The following is a 16,558-nucleotide window of genomic DNA, read 5'->3' as shown; positions in this document are numbered from 1 at the left end:
TGGTGGGCAGAATCAGTAATTTAGTAGAAAGACCAATGAGTCATCAATATTTGTACAAAAATGTTTTATTATGAGAGCAACTGAAGGCATTTACTTTGAATTTATTTGCTTTTGTTGTAGACAGAATTTGAACAAGCTATGTTTTCTGTCATCCATCCTACAGCCAGTTGAAGGCAGGTACTTGGTACCAGTGAAGATATGGGAGGGAGCCTGACAGGGGAGGAAAGACAGATGAATTAAAAACAACCACAACAGGCTGGGCACTGTGGCTCATGCCTTTAATCCCAGCACTTTGGGAGGCCGACACAGGTGGATCTTGAGGTCAGGAGATCCAGAACATCCTGGCCAACGTGGTGAAACCCCGTCTCTACTAAAAGTACAAAAATGAGCTGGGTGTGGTGATGTGCAGGGGGTACTGAGGCAGGAGAATCGCTTGAACCCGGGAGGCAGAGGTTGCAGTGAGCCGAGCCACTGCACTCCAGCCTGGCGACAGAGCGACACTCCTTCTCAAAAAAAAAAAAAAAAAAAATCAGTGACAAAGAAACAACAGCAAGTGCTCACAGAGCACAGCAGTTTGGGGCTAATAATCCTTTACATTGAAATGGCTCCTGAAGGCATGGATAACAATTGAATTTTGATGAAGAATTTGAATCCTTGAATCACCTGGAAAAATTAAAAGCATTTGGTTTCCCTTGTTTTAAAAGGAAGGAGATTAGATAATGCATTTGAAAATTTATATTCAAGATGGTTAAAATAGGGCAAAGTTTGGCATCTAAGTCTTGTAATCTCTAATTATCTGGAAAAAATAGCTGGGTGGATGAGTGATCAGAATAATGAGATAATCTCCTGTATAAATAATTATTGCCACGATCTCTGTAGAATTTCATAGCATACATTCAACTTTGAATCAAAAAAAAAAAGGGGGAATTAGGTGACTCCCAGAGAGAGGCAAGTGGAGTGTGGTCTCATGAGATTCTGGTGAACTGATTTCATCTTCTGTTGGCCTCTCTCACTGGGTGATGTGCCTGTGGCCTTTTCCCCCTGCCCCCAGGACTGCCCTCCAGATGCAGAAGCTTTCAGAGCCCGGCAGTGCTCAGCCTACAATGATGTCCAGTATCGGGGCGTTACTATGAATGGCTTCCACGATATAATGATCCTGCTGCTCCGTGTGCACTCAAGTGTCATGCATGAGGACAAAATTTGGTGGTGGAGCTGGCACCTAAGGTACTGGATGGAACTCGTTGCAACACGGACTCCTTGGACATGTGTATCAGTGGCATCTGTCAGGTAAGCACACTTGCCTCCCAAGCCCCTGCTTCGTGGATGTGCCACACCTGCTGTCAATAAACTGAACCATTTTCTTCTGTACTTTTGTTCATGCAGATGAAAATATTGCTATTGGCCAGGTAGGGTGGTTTACACCTATAATCCCACTTTTGTATTTTTGTACACCAAATACAAATACAAATTGTATTTCTATTCCAATTTTGTATTTTTAGTACAGATGAGGTTTCATCGTGTTGGTCAGGCTGATCTCAAACTCCTGACCTCAGGTGATTCACCTGCCTCAGCGTCTCAAAGTGCTGGGATTACAGGCATGAGCCACCGTGCCCGGCCATAGATTAGTGATTCTCTAACTTGAACAAGCATCAGAGTCACCTGGAGGGCTTGTGATAACAGAGTGTTGGGCTCATCTCCCGGAGTTTCTGATTCAGTAGGTAAGGGATGGGGCCCAAAGATTTGCATTTCTAACAAGTTCCCTGGAGACCCTGAATCTGTGGGTCTGGGAAATACACTTTGAGAACCACTGTTTTGGAAGAGTAATACTGGAGAGTCTCTTATTAAATTAAGCTTTCTTATTCAAATTAATTCATTGTTTTGGATCTTTGGGCACAATGATTTATTTACTGAAAACTAACATGAATGCATTCCAACAGATTTTTCAGAGTGGTCTCTGCAGAGTTGTGACGAGTGTGACTGAGACATAAACCCCAGTGGCTTTTAATGAGTGTAAGGATTCAAGACACTTTAGGCCGGGTATGGTGGCTCACCCTGTAATCCCAGCACTTCGGGAGGCCGAGGTGGGTGGATCACTTGAGGTCAGGAGATCAAGACCAGCCTGGCAACATGGTGAAACCCCATCTCCACTAAAAATACAAAAATTAGCTGGGTATGATGGTGTGTGCCTGTAATTCCAACTACTAGGGAGGCTGAGGCAGGAGAATCACTTGAACGCAGGAGGTGGAGGTTGTAGTGAGCCAAGATCATGCCACTGTACTCCAGCCTGGGTGACAGAGCGAGACTGTCTCAAAAAGAAAAAAAAAAATTAAAAAGACACTGTGACAGGTTGTGAGACAGGGATGGCAGGGAAATTATAGGATTCTGCATCTATTCTTTTGACTTCTGAAAAATATTTTTAAAAAATAATGAATGTGTCTAGTATTTCGCCTACCCTATTCTGCTCATAACAAAAACAGTAGTAACAACAGCAGACGAGCAACCTGACCACCTACTAAGTGTGAGGCACTACCAGGAGCTTCAGACTTAAAGTGCTCAAAGGTGAACCTTCATCCTGCTTTTCAAACTAGCTTCAACTTTGTTCATCCCTTTATCTAGAAAATGGCTTCTAGTTGCTTATCCCAAAACTTTGACATCATTCTTGCTTTTCTTTCAACCCACACATTTGATCCATTGCTACATCCTGTCAATTTTCCCTCCAAAGATTACTTTTAATTTAGCACGTCTTTCCATCTTTACTGCCTTTCTTGTAGCCTAAGTCCTTAATAGCTAATCTAAACTGCATTAACATCTTTCTGTTCTGTTCTCCCAGCTCCCACCATGATTCCCTCCAGTCTGTTCTTCAAGCAGCAGCCAAAGTGATTATGTTAAAAGGTAATTCAGAGACTGTCATTCTTGCATTCCCCAAAGCCCTTCAATGGCTTGTCCTTGCGTTAATGATGAAATTGAGGATTCTTGTTTGTCTCCTTTAGGCTCTTCCTACACTGTCCATCTCCCTGCCCTTTTAAAACAGACTAATTTCTTTCTTCTTTTTTTTTTTTTAAAGAGACAGGGTCTCATCTGTCACTCAGGCTGGGATACAGCAACATGATCATGCCTCATTGCAGACTCATCCTCCTGGGCTCAAGCGATCCTCCTGCCTCAGCCTCCCATGTAGCTGGGACTGCAGACATGTGCCATCATGCTCAGCCAGTTTTTTTTTATTTTTGTAGAGAAGGGGGTCTCGCTATGTTGCTCAGGCTGGCCTTGAGCCTCCCAAAATACTGGCATTACAGGCATGAGCCACCATACCTGGCCTGACTTCATTTTTTAGAGCAATTTTAGATTCACAGCAAAATTTAGTGGAAGGTGGAATTTTCCCATAGGCCCCCCCGCTTCCTTAAATGCACAACCTCCCCTACTATCAACATTCCCCACTAAAGTGATACAGTTATTACAGTCGATGAACCTACGTTGACACATTATAATCACCCAAAGTTCATAGTTTACATTAGGGCTCACTCTTGGTGTTGTAAATTCTATGAGTTTGGACAAATGTATAATGACATGTATCCACTCCTATAGTATAATGCAGAGCAGTTTCACTGACCTAAAAATCCTCTATGCTTTGCTCTTTCATCCCTCTCTCCTCACTAACCCCTGGCAACCATGGATCTTTTTACTGTCTCCATAGTTTTGCCTTTTCCGGAATGTCATAGAGTTGGAATCATATACTATATAGCCTTTTCGGATTGGCTTCTTTCATGTAGTAATATATTATACATTTAAGTTTCCTCAGTGTCTTTTCATGGCTTGGTAGCTCATTTCCTTTTTTTTAATTTAAAAAATTTAAGATAAAAAAATTAAATTAATGGAATGTTTCACAAATTTGCATGTCATCCTGGCACAGGGGCCATGCTAATCATCTCTATCATTCCAATTTTATTTTTTTTTTTTTTATTTTTTTATTTTTTTTTTTTTTTTTTTTCCTGGGATGCTAATGCAACTTTACTTTTTAAATCCATTTGTATTGATTTCCATTTAAATTGCTATTTAACATTTTTTTTTACTTTAGGCAAAATATAAATCAGAAATAAAAATACAATGGCTTATCACAAAAAGTTCTAATACTGATGTATAGGGCTTATTTCTAGCATAATAAGAGCCAAAAAGTCACTGCATTTTTTTCTTTTTCTTTTTCTTTTTTTTTTTTTTTTTTTTCTTTTTTTTTTTTTTTCTTTTATTATTATTTATTATTATTAAACTTTAGGTTTTATGGTACATGTGCGCAATGTGCAGGTAAATTACATATGTATACATGTGCCATGCTGGTGCGCTGCACCCACCAACTCGTCATCTAGCATTAGGTATATCTCCCAGTGCTATCCCTCCCCCCTCCCCCCACCCCACAACAGTCCCCAGAGTGTGATGTTCCCCTTCCTGTGTCCATGTGTTCTCATTGTTCAATTCCCACCTATGAGTGAGAATATGCGGTGTTTGGTTTTTTGTTCTTGCGATAGTTTACTGAGAATGATGATTTCCAATTTCATCCATGTCCCTACAAAGGACGTGAACTCATCATTTTTTATGGCTGCATAGTATTCCATGGTGTATATGTGCCACATTTTCTTAATCCAGTCTATCATTGTTGGACATTTGGGTTGGTTCCAAGTCTTTGCTATTGTGAATAATGCCGCAATAAACATACGTGTGCATGTGTCTTTATAGCAGCATGATTCATAGTCCTTTGGGTATATACCCAGTAATGGGATGGCTGGGTCGAATGGAATTTCTAGTTCTAGATCCCTGAGGAATCGCCACACTGACTTCCACAAGGGTTGAATTAGTTTACAGTCCCACCAACAGTGTAAAAGTGTTCCTATTTCTCCACATCCTCTCCAGCACCTGTTGTTTCCTGACTTTTTAATGATTGCCATTCTAACTGGTGTGAGATGGTATCTCATTGTGGTTTTGATTTGCATTTCTCTGATGGCCAGTGATGGTGAGCATTTTTTCATGTGATTTTTGGCTGCATAAATGTCTTCTTTTGAGAAGTGTCTGTTCATATCCTTTGCCCACTTTTTGATGGGGTTGTTTGTTTTTTTCTTGTAAATTTGTTGGAGTTCATTGTAGATTCTGGATATTAGCCCTTTGTCAGATGAGTAGGTTGCGAAAATTTTCTCCCATTTTGTAGGTTGCCTGTTCACTCTGATGGTAGTTTCTTTTGCTGTGCAGAAGCTCTTTAGTTTAATTAGATCCCATTTGTCAATTTTGGCTTTTGTTGCCATTGCTTTTGGTGTTTTAGACATGAAGTCCTTGCCCATGCCTATGTCCTGAATGGTAATGCCTAGGTTTTCTTCTAGGGTTTTTATGGTTTTAGGTCTAACATTTAAGTCTTTAATCCATCTTGAATTGATTTTTGTATAAGGTGTAAGGAAGGGATCCAGTTTCAGCTTTCTACATATGGCTAGCCAGTTTTCCCAGCACCATTTATTAAATAGGGAATCCTTTCCCCATTTCTTGTTTTTGTCAGGTTTGTCAAAGATCAAATACTTGTAGATATGTGGCATTATTTCTGACGGCTCTGTTCTGTTCCATTGATCTATATCTCTGTTTTGGTACCAGTACCATGCTGTTTTGGTTACTGTAGCCTTGTAGTATAGTTTGAAGTCAGGTAGTGTGATGCCTCCAGCTTTGTTCTTTTGGCTTAGGATTGACTTGGTGATGCGGGCTCTTTTTTGGTTCCATATGAACTTTAAAGTAGTTTTTTCCAATTCTGTGAAGAAAGTCAAAGAGAATAAAATACCTAGGAATCCAACTTACAAGGGATGTGAAAGACCTCTTCAAGGAGAACTACAAACCACTGCTCAAGGAAATAAAAGAGGATACAAACAAATGGAAGAACATTCCATGCTCATGGGTAGGAAGAATCAATATCATGAAAATGGCCATCCTTCCCAAGGTAATTTACAGATTCAATGCCATCCCCATCAAGCTACCAATGACTTTCTTCATTCCAATTTTAGTATATGTGCTGCGGAAGCGAGCACAATAGCTCATTTCCTTTTAACACTGAATAATATTCCATTGTCTGGATGTACCACAGTTTATTTATCCATTCACCTACTGAAGGACACTATGGTTGCTTTCTACTTTTGGTAACCAAAAGTAGACTTTTGACAAAAGGTCAAAGCTTACCATGTAATTGTTCCATTTTATAAACCGTCTATTTTTCCCCTTTATTGCCATCAGTTAAGTTTTGGGCTCTTTGACCAAATGATAATAGTAATCCTTCTCAGTGGGATTATGCTTTTGTTTTCCAAGTTCTTGACAATGATCATGCATTGCTTTTATAATTAAAATGAATTGTTATTAAAAGCAATTTAGGTTGGGTGCATTGGCTTCTGCCTATAATCACAACACTTTGGGAGGCCAAGACAGGAGGATTCCTTAAGCCTAGGAGTTCAAGACCAGCCTGGGCAACATGGGAAAACCTCGTTTCTACAAGAACTTTTTAAAAATTAGCTGGGTGTGTTGGCGCAAGCCTATGGTCCTGGCTGCTTGCTACTCAGGAACCTGAGGCAAGAGACTCGCCTGAGTCCAGGTGCTCGAGGCTGCACTGAGCTATGACTGTACCACTGTACTCCAGCCTATGATAGAGCGAGACCCTGTTTCTAAAAAATAAAGATATAAATAAATAAAAGAAATTTAGTCTGGCCTCAAGGAGCGCACTCTGGATAAGGTGATGTTTGGATACTGAGGTTTTGAAAAGTTGAGTAAAAGTTAGATAAACCAAGGTGAGGAAGAGAATGACAAGCAGAAGGGACAGGAATGTAACAGCAGGTGCAGATGTGTTTAAGGGTCCAGGAGTGCATTCTGTAGAGTTGAGGTGAGAATACCCATGGAATAGTGCTAGGAGATGAGGCTGCCAGTGGAGGTGAGAAACCAATCATTAACTTATTCTGAAAGTTGAAAGAGGAGCTGTTTCATAATTTCATAAAGAATTTGGGCTTGTCTTTAGAAAGGTCATTTCAGTGGCAAAGTGGTAGATTATTTGCAGAGGACAGGATGTAGCCAAACAGTAGAAGGTCAAGTATGGGATAACAAGAGCTTAAAATAAGGCAAGAGGTAGGATGAATTAAATGGAGACAAATTCTAAAGATTAAGGGTGCATTTTTTTTTGAGACAGGGTCTTGCTCTGTTGTCCAGGCTGGAGTGTAATGGTGTGGTTACAGCTCACTATAGCCTTGAGCTCCTGGGCTCAAGTAATCCTCCCAACTTAGTCTGCACTCCACCCCCAAGTAGCTGGGACTACAGGAATGTTTCACCGTGCTAGGATAATTTTTATTGTTTACATTTTTTGTAGAGATCAGGTCTCACTATGTTGCCCAGGCTGATCTCCAACTCCTGGCTTCAAGCAACCTTCCTACCTTGGCCCCCCACAACACTGGGGTTATAGGCATGAGCCACTGAGCCTGGCCCTAGAAACAGATCTTTTTTTTCTTTTTTAATCAAACCATGCTTTATAACATAGGTACAATTTTTTATTTCTTTTTTAATAGTACTTTTTAAAAAATTATACTTTAAGTTCTAGGGTACATGTGCACAATGTGCAGGTTTGTTACATATGTATACATGCACCATGTTGGCATGCTACACCCATTAACTCGTCATTTACATTAGGTATATCTCCCAATGCTATCCCTCCCCGCTTCCCCCACCCCACAATCAGCCCCAGTGTGTGATGTTCCCCTTCCTGTGTCCAAGTGTTCTCATTGTTCAATTCCCACCTATGAGTGAGAACATGCAGTGTTTGGTTTTTTGTCCTTGCGATAGTTTGCTGAGAATGATGGTTTCCAGCTTCATGTAGCATGTACCAGCTTCATGTAGCACGTAGACTGTATTGCAAAGGAATGTCCATACAAAGGACATGAACTCATCTTTTTTATGGCTGCATAGTATTCCTTGCTGTATATGTGCCACATTTTCTTAATCCAGTCTATCATTGATGGGCATTTGGGTTGGTTCCAAGTCTTTGCTATTGTGAATAGTGCCGCAATAAACATACGTGTGCATGTGTCGTTATAGCAGCATGATTTATAATCCTTTGGGTATATACCCAGTAATAGGATGGCTGGGTCAAATGGTATTTCTAGTTCTAGATCCTTGAGGAATCGCTACTCTGTCTTCCACAATGGTTAAACCAGTTTACAGTCCCACCAACAGTGTAAAAGTGTTCCTGTTTCTCCACATCCCCTCCAGCACCTGCTGTTTCCTGACTTTTTACTGATCACCATTCTAACTGGTGTGAGATGGTATCTCATTGTGGTTTTGATTTGCATTTCTCTGATGGCCAGTGATGATGAGCATTTTTTCATGTGTCTGTTGGCTACATAAATGTCTTCTTTTGAGAAGTGTCTGTTCATATCCTTTGCCGACTTTTTGATTGGGTTGTTTGTTTTTTTCTTGTAAATTTGTTTGAGTTCTTTGTAGATTCTGGGTATTAGCCCTTTGTCAGATGAGTAGATTGCAAAAATTTTCTCCCATTCTGTAGGTTGCCTGTTCACTCTGATGGTAGTTTATTTTGCTGTGCAGAAGCTCTTCAGTTTAATTAGATCCCATTTGTCAATTTTGGCTTTTGTTGCCATTGCTTTTGGTGTTTTAGACATGAAGTCCTTGCCCATGCCTAGGTCCTGAATGGTACTGCCTAGGTTTTCTTCTAGGGTTTTTATGGTTTTAGGTCTAACGTTTAAGTCTTTAATCCATCTTGAATTAATTTTTGTATAAGGTGTAAGGCAGGAATCCAGTTTCAGCTTTCTACATATGGCTAGCCAGTTTTCCCAGCACCATTTCTTAAATAGGGAATCCTTTCCCCATTTCTTGTTTTTGTCAGGTTTTTCAAAGATCAGATGGTTGTAGATGTGTGGTATTATTTCTGAGGGCTCTGTTCTGTTCCATTGGTCTATATCTCTGTTTTGGTACCAGTACCATGGTGTTTTGATTACTGTAGCCTTGTAGTATAGTTTGAAGTCAGGTAGTGTGATGCCTCCAGCTTTGTTCTTTTGGCTTAGGATTGCCTTGGCAATGCGGGCTCTTTTTTGGTTCCATATGAACTTTAAAGTAGTTTTTTCCAGTTCTGTGAAGAAAGTCATAGGTAGCTTGATGGGGATGGCATTGAATCTATAAATTGCCTTGGGCAGTACAGCCATTTTCACAATATTGATTCTTCCTATCCATGAGCATGGAATGTTCTTCCATTTGTTTGTGTCCTCTTTTATTTCATTGAGCAGTGGTTTGTAGTTCTCCTTGAAGAGGTCCTTCACATCCCTGGGAAGTTGGATTCCTAGGTATTTTATTCTCTTTGAAGCAATTGTGAATGGGAGTTCACTCATGATTTGGCTCTCAGTCTGTTATTGGTGTGTAAGAATGCTTGTGATTTTTGCACATTGATTTTGTATCCTGAGACTTTGCTGAAGTTGCTTATCAGCTTAAGGAGATTTTGGGCTGAGACGATGGGGTTTTCTAAATATGCAATCATGTCATCTGCAAACAGGGACGATTTGACTTCCTCTTTTCCTGTTTCAATACCCTTTATTTCTTTCTCCTGCATGATTGCCCTGGCCAGAACTTCCAACACTATGTTGAATAGGAGTGGTGAGAGAGGGCATCCCTGTCTTGTGCCAGTTTTCAAAGGGAATGCTTCCAGTTTTTGCCCATTCAGTATGATATTGGCTGTGGGTTTTTCATAAATAGCTCTTATTATTTTGAGATACGTTCCATCAATACCTAATTTATTGAGAGTTTTTTAGCATGAAGGGCTGTTGAATTTTGTCAAAGGCCTTTTCTGCATCTATTGAGATAATCATGTGCTTTTTCTCTTTGGTTCTGTTTATATGCTGGATTACATTTATTGATTTGTGTATATTGAACCAGCCTTGCATCCCAGGGATGAAGCCCACTTGATCATGGTGGATAAGCTTTTTGATGTGCTGCTGGATTCAGTTTGCCAGTATTTTACTGAGGATTTTTGCGTCGATGTTCAACAGGGATATTGGTCTAAAATTCTTTTTTTGTTGTTGTTGTGTCTCTGCCAGTCTTTGGTATCAGGATGATGCTGGCCTCATAAAATGAGTTAGGGAAGATTCCCTCTTTTTCTATTGATTGGAATAGTTTCAGAAGGAATGGTACCAGCTCCTCCTTGTACCTCTGGTAGAATTCGGCTGTGAATCCATCTGGTCCTGGACTTTTTTTGGTTGGTAAGCTATTAATTATTGCCTCAATTTCAGAGCCCGTTATTGGTCTATTCAGGGATTCACCTTGTTCCTGGTTTAGTCTTGGGAGGATGTATGTGTCCAGGAATTTATCCATTTCTTCTAGATTTTCTAGTTTATTTGCGTAGAGGTATTTATAGTAGTCTCTGATGGTAGTTTGTATTTCTGTGGGATCAGTGGTGATATCCCGTTTATCATTTTTTATTGCGCCTATTTGATTATTCTGTCTTTTCTTCTTTATTAGTCTTGCTAGCAGTCTATCAATTTTGTTGATCTTTTCAAAAAACCAGCTCCTGGATTCATTGATTTTTTTGAAGGGTTTTTTGTGTCTCTATCTCCTTCAGTTCCACTCTGATCTTAGTTATTTCTTGCCTTCTGCTAGCTTTTGAATGTGTTTGCTCTTGCTTCTCTAGTTCTTTTAATTGTGATGTTAGGGTGTCAGTTTTAGATCTTTCCTGCTTTCTTTTGTGGGCATTTAATGCTGTAAATTTCCCTCTACACACTGTTTTAAATGTGTCCCAGAGATTCTGGTGTGTTGTATCTTTGTTCTCATTGGTTTCAAAGAACATCTTTATTTCTGCCTTCATTTCTTTATGTACCCAGTAGTCATTCAGGAGCAGGTTGTTCAGTTTCCATGTAGTTGAGTGGTTTTGAGTGAGTTTCTTAATCTTGAGTTGTAGTTTGATTGCACTATGATCTGAGAGACAGTTTGTTATAATTTCTGTTCTTTGCCATTTGCTGAGAACTGCTTTACTTCCAACCATGTGGTCAATTTTGGAATAAGTGCAATATGGTGCTGAGAAGAATGTATATTCTGTTGATTTGGGGTGGAGAGGAAACAGATCTTTTAGGGCTGAATATTTAGTTGGATGTGGGGAGCGAGAGAATGATATCTAGATTTCTGATATCATGATTAAGTAGATAGACAGTGAGACCATTCGTCAAGACAAAATATTGGGTGAGAACCAGGGGCATGGGGCAAAGGTGATGAGCTGAGTGTGCCTGTGAATATCTGAGTTGATGTATGAATTTAGAGCTTAGGAGAGAAATCTAGACTAGAAATATAGATCTGGGGCTGTCACATGGTTAAATCTAATGATCTAATGTCCTTGGGGACTGAGTAAGGAGGACAGGTTGTGCTCTCAAGTACAGAGTCCTGGTGCCCATAATTGAAGGAACAAGCACAGGGAGAGGTGCCCCTGATGGGGACTGAACAGAATAGCCTCCTATATAGTAGAGAAACCATGAAAAACAGAAGATAAGGGTGGGTGAGCATTTAAGAAGGCAGGTCAGCAGTGGCACATACTTCAGAGAAGTCAAGAAGAACTGAAATCCACCCACTTCATTTTGACTAAAGATCACTGACAACAGCTGGTGCAGCCTCAGTGCTGGAGTTGGACTAGGCACTGGCAGGGGATGCAGGATGCATTAGTTTCCTGTGGCAGCTGTGACAAATTACCACAAATTTGGTGGCTTAAAACAACAGTAGTTTATTCTCACACACTTCTAGAGGCCAGAAGTTCAAAATCAGGGTATCAGCAGGGTTGGTTCTTGGCTGGAGGCTCTGAGGGATAATCCATTCCTTGCCTCTCTTCCAGCTTCTGGTGCTGGAATTTGGGCTTGTCTCTAGAAAGAGCCCATTTGCAGGAGCCCAGACTGGGAGCAGCAGGTGGGCAGGATGGAGGGAAAGGAGGAGGGTGGGTGACTCTAAAATTTAAGCTTCATTAACTTTATGATAAGTCCATGAATGAACAACAATATATGTTGCCAAGTGGGTGGGTGGGTGGAGTATTGATTTAGATGTAGGAATATACAACTAATGAAGTAAAGTTTGGGCTAATCAAAAGAGTTGATAGGCAGAAACAAAGGGGACAGATTTTTGTGCCAATGATTTTTTGTGTTCCTTGCTTGTGGAAGCATCACTCTAATCTCTGCCTTCATCTGCACCTTACCTCCTCTTGTCTATCTCTATGTTTTCCCCTCCTTTCATAAGGACACCTTCATATGATTTCATCTCAACATCCTTAATTACATTTGCAAAGATATTTTTCCACATATGGTCACATTCACAGGTTCTGGGTGCCATGTCTTTTTTTGGGGGGAGTGCACAATTCAACCCACTGCACATGGTAAGGAATGAATAGGCTGAAATGAGTAGGGATGATGAGCATAAACCCGCCTTTCAAAAAGCATAAATCAGAAGAATAGAGGGAAAGCTACAACTACAGCCAGAGGGGATGTCAGGTCCAGGAAGAATGTCTTCAAGATCAGAGATACTTGGAAAAGCACTGGAGCAGATGCAGCTTTTAGGGTACCTGAAGCATATATAATTAGAAGGGCCCTCTTTATTTATTAATTTTTGAAACAAAGTCTTTCTCACCCAGGCTGGAGTTCAGCCTTGTGAGGCTGGTGCTATCACGGCTCATTGCAGCCTTGTCCTCCTGGGCTCAAGTGATTCTCCCATCTCAACCTCTCGAGTAGCTGGGACCACAGGTGTGTACCATTGGCTAATTCATGGCAGATTCTTACATAGAAATCCTTCCCAGTTGCAGCCCAGCTTCCCTTCCCCACATCAAATACTTCAATTCCCCGCAACTTTAAGCATTTGTGGGAGTCCAGACTGGGAGCAGCAGGTGGGCAAGACAGAGGGAAAAGGAGAGAGTGGTTGACCCTGAAACTTAAGCTTCATTAACTTCATGGTAAATCCATGAATGAGCAAGGATATATGTTGCCAGGCAGGTGGGTGAGTGGAGTATTGACTGAGAGGTAGAAATATACAACGAATGCAGTGAAGTTCCTGGGCTCTTCAAAGGAGTTGATAACAGAAACAAAGGAGACAGATTGCTCGTGGACAAGGAGGAGGGACACCTTTTCCCTTGAGGAAGGTAGGAAGGGGGAAATATGGGCCACTGAACAGTTTGTATGGGAATGGACAGGAAGGTGAAATATTGTTTGATGGCCTCAACTGAGTGAAATATAAAGCAAAGGCATCTAATCAGAATGAGGGGGCAGGATTTTGAGGAGGAATGAGAAATTTGAAGATGCTCTGAGGAAAATAGAGATGACAAAATATGGTTAGAGAACAGTGCCTTATGCAACTAGAGGGAGTAGAAAACCATTGCCGTTGGCACAGTTGGTGTGTGAAGCTAAGGTCACTTTGCCCTTGGGTCAAGGTCATGGACCTGCTTGGTGGCTTCCTGTGATGGATAGGTGTGATCAGGACTGTGTAGACTTCAGATTTAGAAAGAACTGCATTCAGATTTGATTTCTGCAACTAATTAACTGAAGACCACTTGGCAAGTCCCTTACCATCTTTGAACCTTGGCTTTTTCATCAGGTAAAAAGGAGGTATTATCCTCCTTGTAGGTCCTGTTTTCAATTCATTCTTCCACAAACCAACATGCTAAGTGCCCAGCACAATAGCTGACACACAAGAGGCCTGCAGTCAACATGAACTCCCCTTCCCGCGTTTACCCTTCTGCTCACTACTCACCACCCCCTGTTCTTATTAATGGTCTAAGTCCAGTTGCTTAGTTGGCTCCAGGAGTTTCCAGGGTTTAAAGGGGCTTGCAGGATAAAGGTGGTTTCAGTATGAATTAGTGCATTTTAAATGAGTGCTTCTAATCACGTTTTTGTGATTCTAATGAGTAAGCCAGTTCTTTGGGTGATGAGGAGTGATACCCTGGTTGCTGAAAGCTGGATGCTCTTTTGGCTAGGTGATTTGAATCAAATAATTATATGTTCTTCCTCAGAAGTGACTTAGACACTTCTTGGTAGAATTCAGTATCTTTCCTTCAACAGGATAATGTTCACATAAATGTCCTGTCTTGTGCCATGTGGCCATGGGCATCAGTTAGGCAGATTCAGTGTCTGGTGCTGGCCTACTTCCTGCTTCCTGGTGATTCTTTCTGCTTGCCCCAGGATCACTGATGTGAGCCATAATGACTACTTGGCATAGATTACACGTAAGTCTTGTAAATGTCTGTATAGTTTTCTCATTTAAATGAACATGTCACAATGCTCTTGGGAACAACTTTCCATTAACCTGAGTACAGCAGACAGCCTGAGACAGTGGTGCTCACTGAATTAAATTTGCTTCTGCTTTGGAGGTCTGATTTTTATTAGAGGCACGACCTGGTTGGTACCAGCTCTGCAGACCAAGTTTGATTTGTCATTCATGTTTATTGAATTCCCTGATAGCTGTGCAGATGAAGAAACCACTTAGAATTTAGAATAAAAATAAAAATAATAGCAACTAACACTGGGTGCTTAGCCCAGGTATCAGGCATTGTGGAAGCCCTTTACTGTTAGCTCATCATAATCCTATCAAGTAGGTACAGTATTTATTCCCCATTTTGTTGATAAAGAAACTGGAAATTGAAGAGGCTAAGTAAATTGCCCAAGTTGTACAGTATAGTATCTTAGTCAGTTTGGGCAGCTATCACTAGCTACCATAGATTGGGTGGCATATTAACAACAGAAATTTATTTTTTACATTTCTAGAGGCTGGGAAGTCCAAAATTAAAGTGCTGGCAGATTCAGTGTCTGGTGAGGGTCTGCTTCCTGCCTCCTGGTTCATAGAGGCTGTGTCCTCACATGGCAGAAGGGATGAGGGAGGTATCCAGGGTATCCTTTATAAGGGTACTAATCCTATTCATGAGGGCTGCACCCTCATGACCAATCACCCCCCAAATGTTTCACCTCCTAATACCATCAACTCGAGGGTTAGGTCTCTGCATATGAATTTTGGGTGCAGACACATTCAGTCTATCGCACATAGCTAGGAAGTGGTAGAGCTGGAATTTGAACCCAGACAACCTAATTCCAGAATCCAATTTCTTAATTATTGGGCCATATTGATGATACTTTCTGTATTGGTACAAGTGTAGCTGAAGTTTGTAACTGAAAATGAGATATAATTCGGTAAAGAACAGTCAGTTCAACAGATGATTCATGCTTAGATGGCTTAGTACAGGGATTAAAACTCAAATGTCTACATACTGCCCCAGAGAGAAACTGCCCAGATGTAGTCACATTGGCTGGTGACTATAGTGGTGAACTGGGGGATACATGCTCATTGTGAAGGGAGCAACTATGTATAAACATGTCGGAAGTTTTGTTTCATTTTTGTTTTTGTCAAGAGAAGCGGGAAAACTGGATTTTAATGTGAAACTTGCAATTTTAAAAATCGTCTTCCTGTTAATAACCGTGCTTTATCAATTAATGGTTATATTATAGTCCTGTATAGTGTAGGCTAGGTTTTCCTGCAGTAACCAACAACCCCCAAAGCTCAGTAGCTTAAAACAATTAAAGGTTACTTCTTGCTGATGCCACTTGTCCAACAGTGGTCAACAGGAGCCTCAGCTCTTAGAACGTCTTGGATACTCAGGCTGAGGTAGGCTTTATTTGGACATATTTTTTACATAATAACTGCAATAGTGCAAGGGGAACATGAGACTCAGACACAGACCCTTAAATCTTCTTATAGAAGTGACACAGATCAATCACTTAGACTCATATTTCATTGGCCAAAGTTAGTTAATGACCATACCTAACTTCAAAGGGGATGGAGAAGTGCAGACCTTCTGTGGGCTGAAAGAAACAAAATGTTTTTGAGTATTCCTACTGACTAGCACAGCTCCATATACTCTGATTTTTAAGGCAGAAATGTCAGATTTTTTCCCCCAAGTTAGATTCCAATTTGCAGAGATTTCAAACAGTTGATTTAAAAAAAAAATGTTTTGTTCTTGAATGATTAAATTTGACTGCTCTGAAAAATTCATATTTTGCTTCATTTGGACTAGTGACACTTATTTAAGTATTATCTTTTAGCTGATCAGGAAATCATATGCAGGAACTGTGAAAAAATTTTTAGCTGAAGTGATGATTTATAGATGAATATTTATTCCAAAAAGCACTACTCATATATTTTAAATATTTGTTTATGTCATCCACTATCTTGTGTAACTTGTCTCATTAACTACACTGTAAGGTAAGAATCTTATGTTATTAATTTATACTCTGTAGTTTCTGGCAGTATAGAAAATGGTTATTTAATAGATGTTAATAAATTTTACTGATATATCCATCAATTAGTAGTTAATAAATCACTATAATTAGAGATCATGACTTCAGATGATGTCATAGAAGTTGGAAACACTTCAGGCAATTTTTAAGAAGTTGCTTATTGTTGGGCTGGGCGCGGTGGCTCACGCCTGTAATCCTAGCACCTTGGGAGGCTGGGGCGGGCAGATCGCAAGGTCAGGAGATTGAGACCACCCTGGCTAACA

At 40.5% G+C, this 16,558-nt stretch overlaps 2 pseudogenes; one reads left to right on the top strand and one right to left on the bottom strand.

Annotated features, from left to right (window-relative positions):
• LOC134738383 (ADAMTS-like protein 3) overlaps positions 1–16,558 on the top strand; it is a 100,854-nt pseudogene that overhangs the window by 14,470 nt on the left and 69,826 nt on the right.
• Positions 3,863–3,948, bottom strand: LOC134738400 (U6 spliceosomal RNA; annotated as a pseudogene).

Source organism: Pongo pygmaeus, chromosome 16 (genome assembly GCF_028885625.2).
Source record: "Pongo pygmaeus isolate AG05252 chromosome 16, NHGRI_mPonPyg2-v2.0_pri, whole genome shotgun sequence".
NCBI classification, from domain to species: domain Eukaryota; kingdom Metazoa; phylum Chordata; class Mammalia; order Primates; family Hominidae; genus Pongo; species Pongo pygmaeus.
The sequence above is the reverse complement of the archived record's forward strand: the minus strand, read 5'-3'. Positions and strand labels throughout refer to the sequence as shown.